This window comes from Sinocyclocheilus anshuiensis, unplaced genomic scaffold, assembly GCF_001515605.1.
Source record: "Sinocyclocheilus anshuiensis isolate Anshui unplaced genomic scaffold, SAMN03320099.WGS_v1.1 scaffold4560, whole genome shotgun sequence".
NCBI lineage: Eukaryota > Metazoa > Chordata > Actinopteri > Cypriniformes > Cyprinidae > Sinocyclocheilus > Sinocyclocheilus anshuiensis.
The window spans coordinates 17,558-31,475 of NW_015554478.1; the positions used below are offsets into that span (position 1 = coordinate 17,558).

The following is a 13,918-nucleotide window of genomic DNA, read 5'->3' on the forward strand; positions in this document are numbered from 1 at the left end:
TATGTATCTATCTATCTATCTATCTATCTATCTATCTATCTATCTATCTATCTATCTATCCATCCATCTATCTATCTATCTATATATCCATCTATCTATCTATCTATCATCTGTCTGTCTGTGTAGTGTGTGTATATATTTACACACACACACACACATAGAGGGAGAAAGAGAGATAAATGAAACCCTTTTTCATAAAAACTATGACCACTAACAGTCAGAACATCTTAATGTTTGTGTGTTTGCTTTATTTTGAGAGAGCTATACTGATGAAATAAAAAAAAATCCTCATTGGAGCCCGGCATTCTATAATGAAGGAATGTGACCTCCCATGATGGGGGGGATCGTAACCATTTGTGTCATCTATCTCATCTGTTGCTCTGACTTTTTGAACTTCTCTTCCCTTTCCTCCAAATCCCTGTTGTAATCTGGAATGTGCTTCGTACTTCCGGGAAGGACGTATAAAGTATTCAGAAAATGTGTAAATAGCTATAGTCTGGTCTGTTGTCTGTCTAGGCACTTTTGGAGCATGAATATTGTGTATTATGTATAACTGCATATCTTTGACTGTTTTATTAATGAAACACTAGATGTTACGTGGCATTAGGCTTTAAGGTTTAAGGGGTTAGTTCACCCAAAAATGAAAATTAAGTCATTATTTAGGCCTACTCTCCCTTTTTTTTGGATGATAAAGGGAGAATTTGAAAATATATGTTCTGCTCACGCTTTTCCATATAATTGCAATAAATAGCAACCAGCATCAAGCTTTTAAAAAAGATGCAAAAGTATCACAGGTATACAGTAGGGTTTGGCGAAGAACAAACTGAAATGTAATGCATGTAATATATAGGCCTATTAATGTAAACTGACATGGCAGTTGGTTTTGTGGATAGTTGCACATTCGTGACACTCTATTGGCACCGCAGTTGAGTTCACTCCTTGACCAAGAAAAGCACATGAGTTGTGAGAAATCAAGATAAATAAAACGCAAAACACAAAATATAGCCAATGTCCTTTCTTCTCTGAGGTGAATATATCTGTTCATACATTCACATCTGTCAACTGTTATTCTGTTTGACAACTGGAGTTCCGGTCCAGACATATTCAACACAGTGAAGAAAGTACACTTTTTTGTGCATTTCTAGGCCTTTTATTTCATGTTGCATTTTTATTAATCTTGTTTTCTCACAACTTGTTTATTTTTCCTGGGTAAGTTGGATTGAACTGTGGTGCTAATAGTGTCTCGTTAACATGCAGTCATGCACAGGAGCCAACAGTCAAGGTCAGGATTTTTGTTAATTAATACTTTAAATGTAATTTTTATTATTTATTTATTTATTGTTACAAACTCTATCATATAGCCTACCTCCAGAACATTTGGAGTATACAACGTGTTGCATGTGACCATTCTGATACTTTTGCATTTTTTTAAAAAGCTTATGCACAAGTGTGAGCAGGACATTTTTTAAAAAACACCTCTTTTGTGACCCGAAAAAGAAAGAATGGCATGCAGCATTAGAACAACTCCAGGGTGAGTAAATGATAACATTTTCATTTTTGAGTCACTATACTTTAAGGATTTGAAGTGATTAATGATTTCACCTATTCAATTTGCTTTGCTGGTTTCCGGTTGTGTCACCAGGGGCAAATGTGCGAATGGCTGAAGCTCACGTCTCACAGTACGTGACTTTTTTTTTAGTCAGTGTTTGTAAAACAAAGAGGGGAAAATAGAAAACAAAACATTCCGAATCCCAGCATGCGTCCAGATTTTGGAAAAAAGAATGATGTGTTTGTCAGGACGATCTTTTCATGACTAATCATCTTGTGGACTGCTTGGAAGTCATAGGAAACGCATCATCACGAGCTAGTCAGAGGTGTGCTTTGCCCTAAAGTGGGTCCGGCACTATCCAGATCTTTCCTTTGGGTCTTTGTTTAGAAGGAAGCTGAGAGCCAGGAAGAAAATTAGTTGTATTATTTTAAAGAAAATTTGTGAGATTGCCAGAATATTTGAGTGCTGATTTAATGGAAACATTTAGACTTGTTTTGACTAATAAATATGAAAAGGAAATGAATGACAGTGTACAGTGCACACAGGACCTCTGTGAGCTACGTGGCCCCTTGAATTGATTAGTATCTGCAGTTCCTGGCAGAGGGCAGGCAAAGCATAATGAAACAAAGGACCAGGGAGCTGAGCCATACTCCGAGAGCTTTGTTATTTCCTGCTGTCTCTGTTCATCTCGGCTACCAAAGGAAAACCTGTTAACAAAGGACCCATACCAGTCCCTCAAATTCAAAACCAGCCATTGAGGTCCCAGGATTTAACAAGATAAAGATGCACACAAACAAAAAAGTACTTTGGCTCTGCAGCTCGAGTGCTCCGGATTGTCTGGCGAGCTCATAATGTCTCATTCTCACTGGGGGACCAACTTGGTTAACATCATTTAGACAGAACAGGAAAAATTGCTGACTTCTACCCAGACAATTCCTGGTTATTCAAGTTTCTGGCTGAGGGCAGGTAATTAAGGGTCTGAGCTAGATATAAAGGTTACAGATCCCAGGTATGGACCACATGTGGATTGGTGGGAAATCACAAGGGGTTGGAGGGTCTTACCCTGCTAATTAAGTCCCCCCAAATGAAGTCAAAAAAAAAAAATTCTTATACTAAACCTGTTTAATTATATGTATGCAAGGAACGTTTCAACAACATTGTCAAACGTTTTGGTAACCATAAATGTTTACATCAACTACTTAGTCAGACTTAGTAATTTTTGCCTGACACAGAATAGATGCTTGTCAACAGCATTCACCTAAGGAACTTTGACAAAACATTGGTGCAATTTCTATCATGTTTTTATAGAAAGATATATTGCAAGTACATCAGAAACACATTAGTCCATCAATCCATCCATTATCCAAACCACTTGTCCTATGTAAGGTTGCCTATTCCAGCAGCTTGGGTCATAGGCAAGGAAACACTCTGGATGACTGCCCTGTCCATTTGTGTTTTGAATGAAATGTCTTTAAGATAGTGGATGCTTTGGATAACTGGGGACGACAGTTGGGTTGTGTGGCAATTGGTCTTTGTATCACAATGTGTGAACAGGATAACTACCATGATCTATATTTTTCATAAGCAAATGCTAAACCCCAAGCTGCTCTAATGGGACTGTTTTTTTAGTGTGATTTTGGAATGGCTTGAGATAAAAAGCATCCACTAAAACCAAGTAATCAGGTAACCATGACATACTGTTTTACTGTATATGTACACTTCTGTTGAAGAATGTTTGCTCCCTTAACTCTGTAAATTTATTTCCCTTGAGACTTGGTCTCTCCGCACTCAGTACTGAAGTGCCTTCGTGAACATTATTGACTCAGACATGTGGTTAAGTGGCCACCAATTATGTTGGCCCACTCACTGCTGGGTGTGCCATATCCTCTCCTCCATTCCTATGAGCAGACCTGGGAAACAGTGTTGTAACCCCTAAATTAATTTGAAAGCAAATAAATTTGGCAAAATGCATGATGATAAAACACAAACAAAAACAATTAAGTTAAACAACAAATCAAAACACAACAAAAGAAAAAGAAACAAAACTGCCAGCACAAAACAAAACAAAGATAGTAATCAGATCACAAACAAAACATCACAGAATAAAACAAAATAAAAACAGCGAAACAGAACAAAACCAAACTCAGAACTAAACAAAATAAAACTAAAAATAAAACAAAATAAAAGAATGCAATCACATGTCTGCCTATACCTGCACTACAACACAAACAAAACACAACAGAAGAAAAAAGAACAGCAGCTAAAAAACTAAACAGAACTGAACAAAACAGAATGTGAAGTAAGCCAAATAACAAAACAAAACAACACAAAAAAAAACACAAACGGAACAAAATTTTAAAAACAAAACTGACCCAAACAAAATGAAAACCAAGAAAGCAATGAGATGTCTGTCTAAACCTGTACCACAATTCTAAATAAATAAATAAATTTGCCAAACAGCAAAACAAAACACCACAGAAGTAAACAAAACCGAACACCGAAAACAATAAAACGGAACAAAAAACAAAACAGAGATAGCAATCAGATGTCTGCCTATACTTGTACAATGGGAATAAAACAAACAAAAACAATTAAGCTAAACAACAAAACAAAACACCACAGAACAAACAAAACCAAACACAGAACAAAACAAAATCAAACAAAATGAAACTAAGATGGTAATCAGATGTCTGCCTATACCTGCACTACTAGTGCCACGTAACACAGCCTGGCACTGCAGTGCAACATCAAGGTATTCTTGAGCAACCAGTTGCTTCTTGAAAAATCCTTGTCATCAGCATCAGTGCGACACCTATAGTAAGTATAAGTCCTGTGTAATGAACAACCATTGTGTTGAGAATAAAGGAAACCCTCCCTTCATTTTAAAAGCAGGGCCATTTTCTCCTTCCTGCTGAGAGTGAAGAGTGGCAGACTCACGTGACTGTCCAAACCTGCAGCATGGAGCTGTTGTTTAGTCAGCTGAAAAACATAAACAGAAGACTGATAGCTGATTGGAAGGAGGAAAATGTGGGTGGTGACGGATTCTCTGAAAACCACAGGAAACACCTGTACCCACTTCACTATCGCTGCACTCACAGGCAGGGGTCTGCAGTGTGACGTAGACCTGTATTGTGCCTCAGTCCAGTCCTGGGACAAAGGTGTTTATACTCGGTTAGTCAAAGCACACTGTAATGGAACTGCTGTTTGTTGTTTAGCTTGTGAAGTTCAACAGTCCTGATGTTATAGTTGATGTTTGTTTGTTTGCATGTGATATGGTAATTCATAAAGAGGTTTATTCGCAATGAATGGACTGCCAAGTCCATGGAGGAATCATTGCAATTTCCAGGAGACTCAGTGCCTTAAAAAGTAATTTTTGTAATTTTTTTAACTAGCTGAATGATTGTTTGAAATGATTGGCTTGGATTTTGACTGTATAACATCATTAAATGTGTGATTACATTTACCGTTCTTCACAAAGATTTTGCTCATGTTCAAGTTGGTCACGCAAATTCAGTGTTGCCCAACATTCTCACATACAATACCATACCAACCACATAGCAACATGTTAAAAATCTCAGAACACCATAGAAACATACTAAAAAAACACCATAGCAACATACTAAAAAACATTCAGAACACCATAGCAACCAATTAGCACATGTTATAAACACACTTTTAGAACATCATAGCAATATACAAAAAAAACAAAAAAACACTTTGGCAACCACATAGCAACATGCTAAAAACACACTTAGAACATTATAGTGACAAATAACAAATTAGAACAATTAGACAAAAAACAACAACAATTAGAACACCATAGCAACCACATATTAAGATACTAAAAACACTTAGAGTACAATAGGAACCACTTAGCACATGCTAAGCACAACTCAGCACAACATGGCAACTACATAGCAACATGCTACCTCTCAGAACACCATAGCAACATACTAAAAAAACACCCAGAACACCATAGCAACTGCATTATAGCACATGCTAAAAACACTCAGAACACCATAGGAATTACTTAGTGCATGTTAGAAACACTCAGAACAACATGGCAATCACAGAGCAACATGCTAAAGACACTCAGAACACCATGGCAACCACATAGCAACATGCTAAAAACACTCAAAGCACCATGGCAACCAAATACAAAATACAGAATACCAATCGGGACACCATAGCAACCAGATAACAATATGCTAAAACATAGCAACATAATAAAAAATAAAAAAATTCTCAGAAAATCATAGCAACCACTTAGAAACATGCATAAAACACTCAGATCGCCATAGGAACTACTTAGCAACATCCTAACATCATCAGATACTGTAATGTGTTTTAGTTCAATTAATTCACTGCTACCAAACAGGTAAGTTCAGGTTGAGTTCCACCTACAGGACAAAACTGCTGTATGCGTATCAGTGAAAGTGAAAGGAGCTAGTAAACATCCCAATAGACCTCAGTTGACCTTTTTAAAGATCATGCTAACACCTACCCTATCGGTTTTTTTTTTTTACACATGAGTAAAATTCATTGCCATATTCTGAGCACTGCTGGGAAGTTCCGAGGATGTCTAAAGTGTTTCCCCCATTTCTGGTTTGGGAATACAAACTGAAAGCAAAATGTTTAGAGTGAAACATCACTCAACTCTCTGAGGACAGCTGCATGTTTGTGTCGTTAGGATCGAAATATTGCAGGCTAAAATTCACCCGTTAAAATGTCAGTGTGTTTTCAATTTATACGTTTTTAAAAAAGAAAACAGAAAAATTCATCTCAAGTGAGGAAATCTCCCCAGAGAAGCACGCTAGCGAAGAGCACGACAGATCCAGCTGTATGAGCCATTCGCGGGAAATGTGCGGCTGAAGTAATTGACACATTACAGATCGAGGACATGCCGTTTGCCTTTTCCTCAGCATTTCTGACATGCACAAATTGTCATCAACTCAATAAATTAGAGGTCATGAAATTACGATGCTGTCAATATGTTGCTCGTTTTGCATTTTTTAGCAACTCCACATTACTCACCCTCCACCCACTTTGCTAAATTATAAGCATCCCTGTTGACCAACTAAAAATATCTGTCCCTAAAGTGAACCATATGTGCGGTATTGCATAACTGACCATATGAAATACCCTGACCGTCGCTGATTTTAGAACAATGTCCAGAAATTAGTTTGAGTTAAATTACTTCACAGCTACCAAACAGGGAAGTTCAGGTTGAGCTCCACCTTCTGGACTAAACTGCTGTATGCATATCAGTGAAAGGAGCTAGTAAACATCCCAATAGACCTTAACTGACCTTTTGTATTTGTAAAGAACATGCTACCACCTGCTCTATAATTTTTATTTTATTTTTTTTAGACATGAGTAAAATTTATTGCCGGATTCCGAGCACTGCTGGGAAGTTCCAAGGATGTCTAAAGTGTTTCCCCCATTTCTGGTTTGGGAATACAAACTGAAAGCAAAATGTTTAGAGTGAAACATCACTCAACTCTCTGAGGACAGCTGAATGTTTGTGTCGTTAGGATCGAAATATTGCAGGCTAAAATTCACCCGTTAAAATGTCAGTGTGTTTTCAATTTATACGTTTTTAAAAAAGAAAACAGAAAAATTCATCTCAAGTGAGGAAATCTCCCCAGAGAAGCACGCTAGCGAAGAGCACGACAGATCCAGCTGTATGAGCCATTCGCGGGAAATGTGCGGCTGAAGTAATTGACACATTACAGATCGAGGACATGCCGTTTGCCTTTTCCTCAGCATTTCTGACATGCACAAATTGTCATCAACTCAATAAATTAGAGGTCATGAAATTACGATGCTGTCAATATGTTGCTCGTTTTGCATTTTTTAGCAACTCCACATTACTCACCCTCCACCCACTTTGCTAAATTATAAGCATCCCTGTTGACCAACTAAAAATATCTGTCCCTAAAGTGAACCATATGTGCGGTATTGCATAACTGACCATATGAAATACCCTGACCGTCGCTGATTTTAGAACAATGTCGTATTGGTAATGTGAACACTGCATGTGTTACCTCAGTTTTGTGGATCATTTAGATCTGTTAGTGTCCATAAAAACACTTTTTTTTTCCTGACCGTCGCTGATTTTAGAACAATGTCTGTCGTATTGGTAATGTGAACACTGCATGTGTTACCTCAGTTTTGTGGATCATTTAGATCTGTTAGTGTCCATAAAAACACTTTTTTTTTAATTTCCTTTGACCCTGAAGATGTTCTCAGGAAGTGTTTTCATCACGGGTTATTCCAGGTTTCCTTCAGCTCAACACATTCAAAAGAATGGGATCTCCATCTTGACCCAGCTGAGCATTTCCTACCCTTGGTCTGTGGCTGACAGAAATAGACTGTCCCATGTTTGGATTCTGCATTAGCTGCTGTCCGTTCTGATAAAACTGTACGTTGTTGACGGAGGACAACCAGTGCTGACACCTCTTCCCCTGTGTTATTGTTCTTCTTCCTGAGCGATTTTCAGCTGTTGTCCATCAAGACGTGAAGGTTATGATGGGCCAAGAAGTGTGTATTCCATTTATAACCTATATTCTCACACCTTATGAAAACACCCTCTCTCTTTTCCTCGCACATTGTTAAAAGTCGTGTTCCAAAATGTAGCGAGCGGCTTAACTTGGACAGCTTTTTTTAGGCATCATATGCTTACTCCCAGTCCTAAGGCTCAATTATGTCTTAAAAATACTGTCCTTTGGCTAAATTCTAAGGCAGCATTGCATAAATCCTATGCTTCAGATCCCTGTTCTGAAGAATAAATCGGTAACACTTTAGAATAGGGAACACTTATTCACTATTAACTATGACTTTTCCCTCAATAAATTCCTAATTTGCTGCTTATTAATAATTAGTAAGGTAGTTGTTAAGTTTAGGTATTGGGTAGGATTAGGGATGTAGAATAAGGTCATGTAGAATAAGGCATTAATATGTGCTTAATTACTACTAATAAATGGCTAATATTCTAACCTGTTTTCAGTTAATGGACGGAACGTTTAAGGGCACTTCCCATCCAATATATCGCAATAAACATTGTTCATTGTTTAAACATAGTTTGTACTTTTAATATGAAACCATGTCTCAGATTTCAAATTCTGTCCATTGTATTGCAGTATTCAAACAATTAATGCCATTTGGGGCTGTTTAATGTGGAGTGACAGATCGCTGTAGCGCCTCAGTTCAACAGACGCAGCAGCACGAGGCGCACGTGAACTGATCGTCTCCTCCACATTAATACCAGTTTCAGCACAAAATAAACATGACTAAACATCCGAAGGTAAGTTATTCATTATAAATTCTACTGTTCTTCAATGTTTAATTTATGTTTCAATAAATCCATCAAGTTTTTATGACAGCAACCATTATGTTTATATTAAAAAAAAACGAATTGAAGTAGAAATATTATGTAATTGTAACTTTATTATTTTAAAAACTTCATTAAGTGTAATTTTAACAAATCAGTCAATTTTAACCTTCAATATTATAGTAATGTAGTACCAACTGACTCATGTATATTTTACAGCATTAGTTGAGAGATTTTTTTTCCTTGAGAAAATTTGGTATGTACTGTACCTGATATATATCCAAAATAATCGATATTTAATCGAATTGAATAGAATTGGTAATTAAATTGAATCGCAAGCTTGTGAATGAGAATCGAATCGAATCGTAAAATTTGTGTCAAAACCCAGCCCTATACCTTACTAATTATTAATAAGCAGCTAATTAGGAGTTTGAGGCAAAAGTCGTAGTTAATGGCGAGAATTGGACCTTAAAATAAAGTGTGACCTAACTCTCTTATTTATACTATTTGCCTCATTGATTAGAATGGGAGGCTTCAACTGAGCCTAAATTAAACAGTGTAATTAACAGTTTTAAGGATTCAGTCCTAATTTAATTATGTTGTTCAAAACCTATTTGATTTTCTTCTGCATAACACAAAAGTAAATACTTTAAATGAATATCTGGTTTAGTGTCTGGTTTTGCTGCAGTCCATGCAGCTTGTTAATTGTTTCCTGAGTGCTCTGGCTGGATTTGGTGAAATTCAACACAATATCTAAGCAGTTGCAAAGTAAATTTGTGGCCGGCAAAAGGAGTGCTGCAGGATGAGATTGATGGCCACAACCTGAAAACAATTCAGCAATTTAGCACTTTTAGTTCCATCGTGAAATAAGGGTATGGTTAACACAAGTTCAAAATATTTTCAAGATATTTTATTCTACAACATAAAAGTAAAAAATCACAAGGGGGTATTACTTTTTCAGTAATATCCACTTGTGATTACTTTTTAAAAAACAAGTGGTTAAATCGGACTGCAGAGTTTGCTCTAAAAAAATATGTCATCACTGTAGTACTCTATTGCTCTCCTGTGCACCATCCGGAGCTTCACACTCCATTCCAGAATGTTGATTGGCCAACTGCCATTAAAACACCAGAAGAGGAAGAAGAATCTGCCACCTACTGGAATGGAGTATAAAGGAGAGCAGTGGCGGCCACCATGATTTTGAAATAGCTTTGTCTTTTCTGGCTGAACTACTTCTTTAATTGAGGCAGCTCTAATCATAATCTTCAATGTTTGATTAATTGTATAGCCTTACTATGTAGCCCATAGAAATCATGTCAGTTTGAATCTCAGGAAATACATTTCTGCTGTGACAGCTTATGTACTGTACCTTATGAACCAGCCTGGCACTGATACGCAACCCACAGCAATCAGAGCGGCGGCTCTTTCTTTGTCCTCTAACTGGGGCAGCGGTCCTCTACCTTTTATGGCCGTCATTAAACAGAGATGCAAGTAACGGAACACAGCACAAGGCAGACGAGGATCTAATACAGTTGTTCTGTCCTCCATGCTTTCAGCCGCTGAACTGATTCTTAAGAGGTCAAGCTGCAGATCTTGTGTCTTGTTTGCGGAGTGGACGTGCCACTCATTTCTCACATGATGAGGAACTCTTGCTGACAGGCCAGCAGTGTAACCGAAAGCCCTCTGACATCACGGCTGCTAGAACACCATGGAGTGCCGTTGTCACTTGACTGAGAGCTAATTTAAGGAAAAGGTTTGTCTTCTCTGATATGACTCAGCAGTTTCACGGTTCACGGAGTGCACACACAGTTTGGAGAACAATTGAGACACTTTCACATGACTTGTGCCTCCATTGGAGCGAAGTGGCAAGCTAACTTGTTGTCAGCAGGTGAAGCACTGTAATGTGAAGCTCAAAGTTCAGATAGTTTCAGCTCCGAGTCTGTTTTCACTGACGTTTCAAAGTACAGCCATGATTGTTATTCTATATGTATCATTAATGTTGCAATTCAGACAACTCCAAACTTGGAAATCTCCCAACTCCTACACTGTAAAACATTTCAAGTTGGTTAAACTTAAAAACGAAAGTTCACCTGCTGCCTTAAAAAAGTGAGTTAACTCAACTTAAAGATACTCTTTGTTTCAACTCAAGAAGTTACGTTTTACAATTTATTAAACTAATGGTCATTTGTTGTTTCAACTTAAAGTTAAAACAACTTACTATCTTACATGATCAGTTCAAGAAAACTCAAATCAGCTCATAATAAATAGACTTGTAACTGGTCTGCTCAAAAATATAAAAATTTTATTGAAATAAATTCAAGCAATGTTGTACAAGCTTTAACATTGGTTTGAGAATACAAATTCTTGTTAGGAAAACAGGTTTTAAAAAGCCATTTAAGAACACAAGTGCTTAAACATCCATTTCATCAAAACGTCGAAGTTTCTCTAATATTATACAGAACTAGAAGAAAGGTAGATGAGTGGTATAAAAGATGTAAAGAAAACGTAACTGAGGGGGAAAGAAAAAGGCATGAATTGGGGAAAAATGAGGAGTGGCAGGCCATGTGTAATGATACAAAATAACGGCTCATCAATTACTTTAAAGATTGTAAGTGTACTCTATATAAACAAGTACATGTAACTTTTTGACCTTTGAATGATTTGCACAATACATGGTCATTGACTGTGTTGAACAATACTCATGTAGTAAACTCTTACTAAAAGCAATAAGAACAAGCATGTGAAATTTGTCTATTTCTAATGAATGCTCAAAGGTTTTTCCTTATAGTAAACACGTGACCAACATTCAGCATTTGAGATTTCAGATAAAGAAAAGAAAAAAAAAACAATGGTCAACTCATTTAATATTTTGTTACATTTGTACTTTTTTACATTTGATGACATGTTTAGGCACGATATATAGTATAGTACTTAGACTGACTGACAGTAAAAAATGCATTTTAGAATAAATTATTACTGATTCTGGGATAAAATAATAATAATAAATATATTGTAATAATTAAGCGAATTGACTTTTTCCCTACACATACTGCTCTACAATGAATTCAGTATCAGCAGTACATTAACAATGTGTAAACATATTTTCTTACATCACACATCTTAATTATCTCAGAAGTATCCTCTGAAAGGAAGCGTGGAAGGCCAAGTAAGGCAGCTTTTCTTCTGTTCCGATTTGTGTCCTACATACAATTCTAAACAAGACTGAGTGACTCCAATATATAAATTAGAACACTTATATTAGTGTAAATTGATCAAATTGAGTTCATTTTTATTCATACCTCCTTATCAAGGCACTGTATAACACTGCTGAGGCTCAACCTCCTGCTTGATGATACAGCTGCTTTGTACAGCTCTAAAAGACACCAAGGCATCTAGTCCATCCAAGAATGACTGCAGTTGATCGGTGGTGACTACTCTATTGAACTCTGTGCTTATCTGAAACAGACACATAAGACAGGAGGAAAAATGGAGCCACAGAGACTAGTGGTGGGTAGCAAGAACAGATAAAAAATAATCACATATGTAAATCACATGCCATCTTAAAACATTAATGATTAAAGAGGTCACATAAAGAGGTCATGACACAAGTAATAAAATCAAGGATAAAAAATGTTTTAAAAATGAGCAAGTTCACAATTACCTTATTGTAAAATGAATGTCCTTCACACAGCTTGACTGACTCAGGAAAACTCTGTAGGGTGACACCTTATATCTTGAGGTGACAATAACTTTGAAGAGGAATCAACAGCTGTAACTGTGTAAAAAAAAATAAAAGTACAGGTATCAGTACCAGCAATATAGGCTAAGCCCATGAAATTGTACTAAAAGAACTACATGGTCTGCATTAAATATGTTGTGTTATTGCATTAGGCCTGCAACAAATAGGCTATAGTTAAACAACAAAAGATTTTAATATAAGTAAGGATATGTTTACTGTACCTTATTGTAAAATGAATGTCCTTCGCACAGCTTCTTGAAAACTCTGTAGGGTGACACTTTATATCTTGAGATGACAATAACTTTGAAGAGGAATCAACAGCTGTAACTGAGTGAAAAAAGCAGTAGCATATTAGAAGAAGCAATATAGACTAAGCCTACGGAATTGTACAAAAAGAACTGCATGGTCTGCATTAAATATGTTGTGTGATTGCATTAGGCCTGCAACAAATAAACAAGTTAAACAGCAAAAGATTTTAATATCAGTAAGGATGTGTTTACTGTACCTCATTGTAACATGAATGTCCTTAAAACCAGCTTCTTGAAAACTCTGTAGGGTGACAACCTTATATCTTGAGGTGACAATAACTTTGAGAAGGAATCAACAGTTGTAATTGAGTGAAAAAGCAGTAACGTTAGCATATCAGTATCAATATAGACTAAGCATATGAAATTGTACTATACAAAAATTAATAGACAAACAGCTGTCAGAAACGTTTAAAAGTAACCAACTAAAATATAAGCATTGAAAACCGAAATGAAATATTAAGCTATTTTTGCATTTGAGGCTCTAGTAAACTAAAATTTAGCGAGGGTCGCGGAGCACGGTCAATGCAAAAAATAATAATAACTGCAGACTTCAGGCCGAAGACCAACTAAAATATAAGCACTGTGAACCGAAGTGATATCACAATTTTAGCATTTGAGGCTCTGGAAAACAGTGAATTAACGAGGGAAAAACTCGTGGTGTTGTATTACATTCGCAAAGCACGGTCAAATTTGCTAACACGCAATAAATCGCAACATTATTCATTTATCATTACAAATAAAAAAACAAAAACTCACCTTCCTCACATTCTTTGTGTTTCTCGACACAAATTCATGTAAGGTCTCCAGGCAGCTGCATTAACTAAAAATGGCGATGACTTCTCTCTATATTTCGCGGTCTCCGTGTATCGCCCCTCCCCCAACATATAACTAATGAGTTCACACTGCACGATTTTCAAAGTCGTCGGGTCACCGTGGTTTTCACACTGCACGACTATCTGGGGTAGCATTCAGTTGCTGCTGTGTTCACA

At 36.7% G+C, this 13,918-nt stretch overlaps 1 protein-coding gene across 1 annotated transcript in view; it reads left to right on the forward strand.

Annotated features, from left to right (window-relative positions):
- Positions 1-13,918, forward strand: part of LOC107671508 (myotubularin-related protein 13-like) — a gene marked incomplete at its 3' end in the record, with an annotated part of 52,691 nt that overhangs the window by 12,940 nt on the left and 25,833 nt on the right. The window lies entirely within an intron of this gene.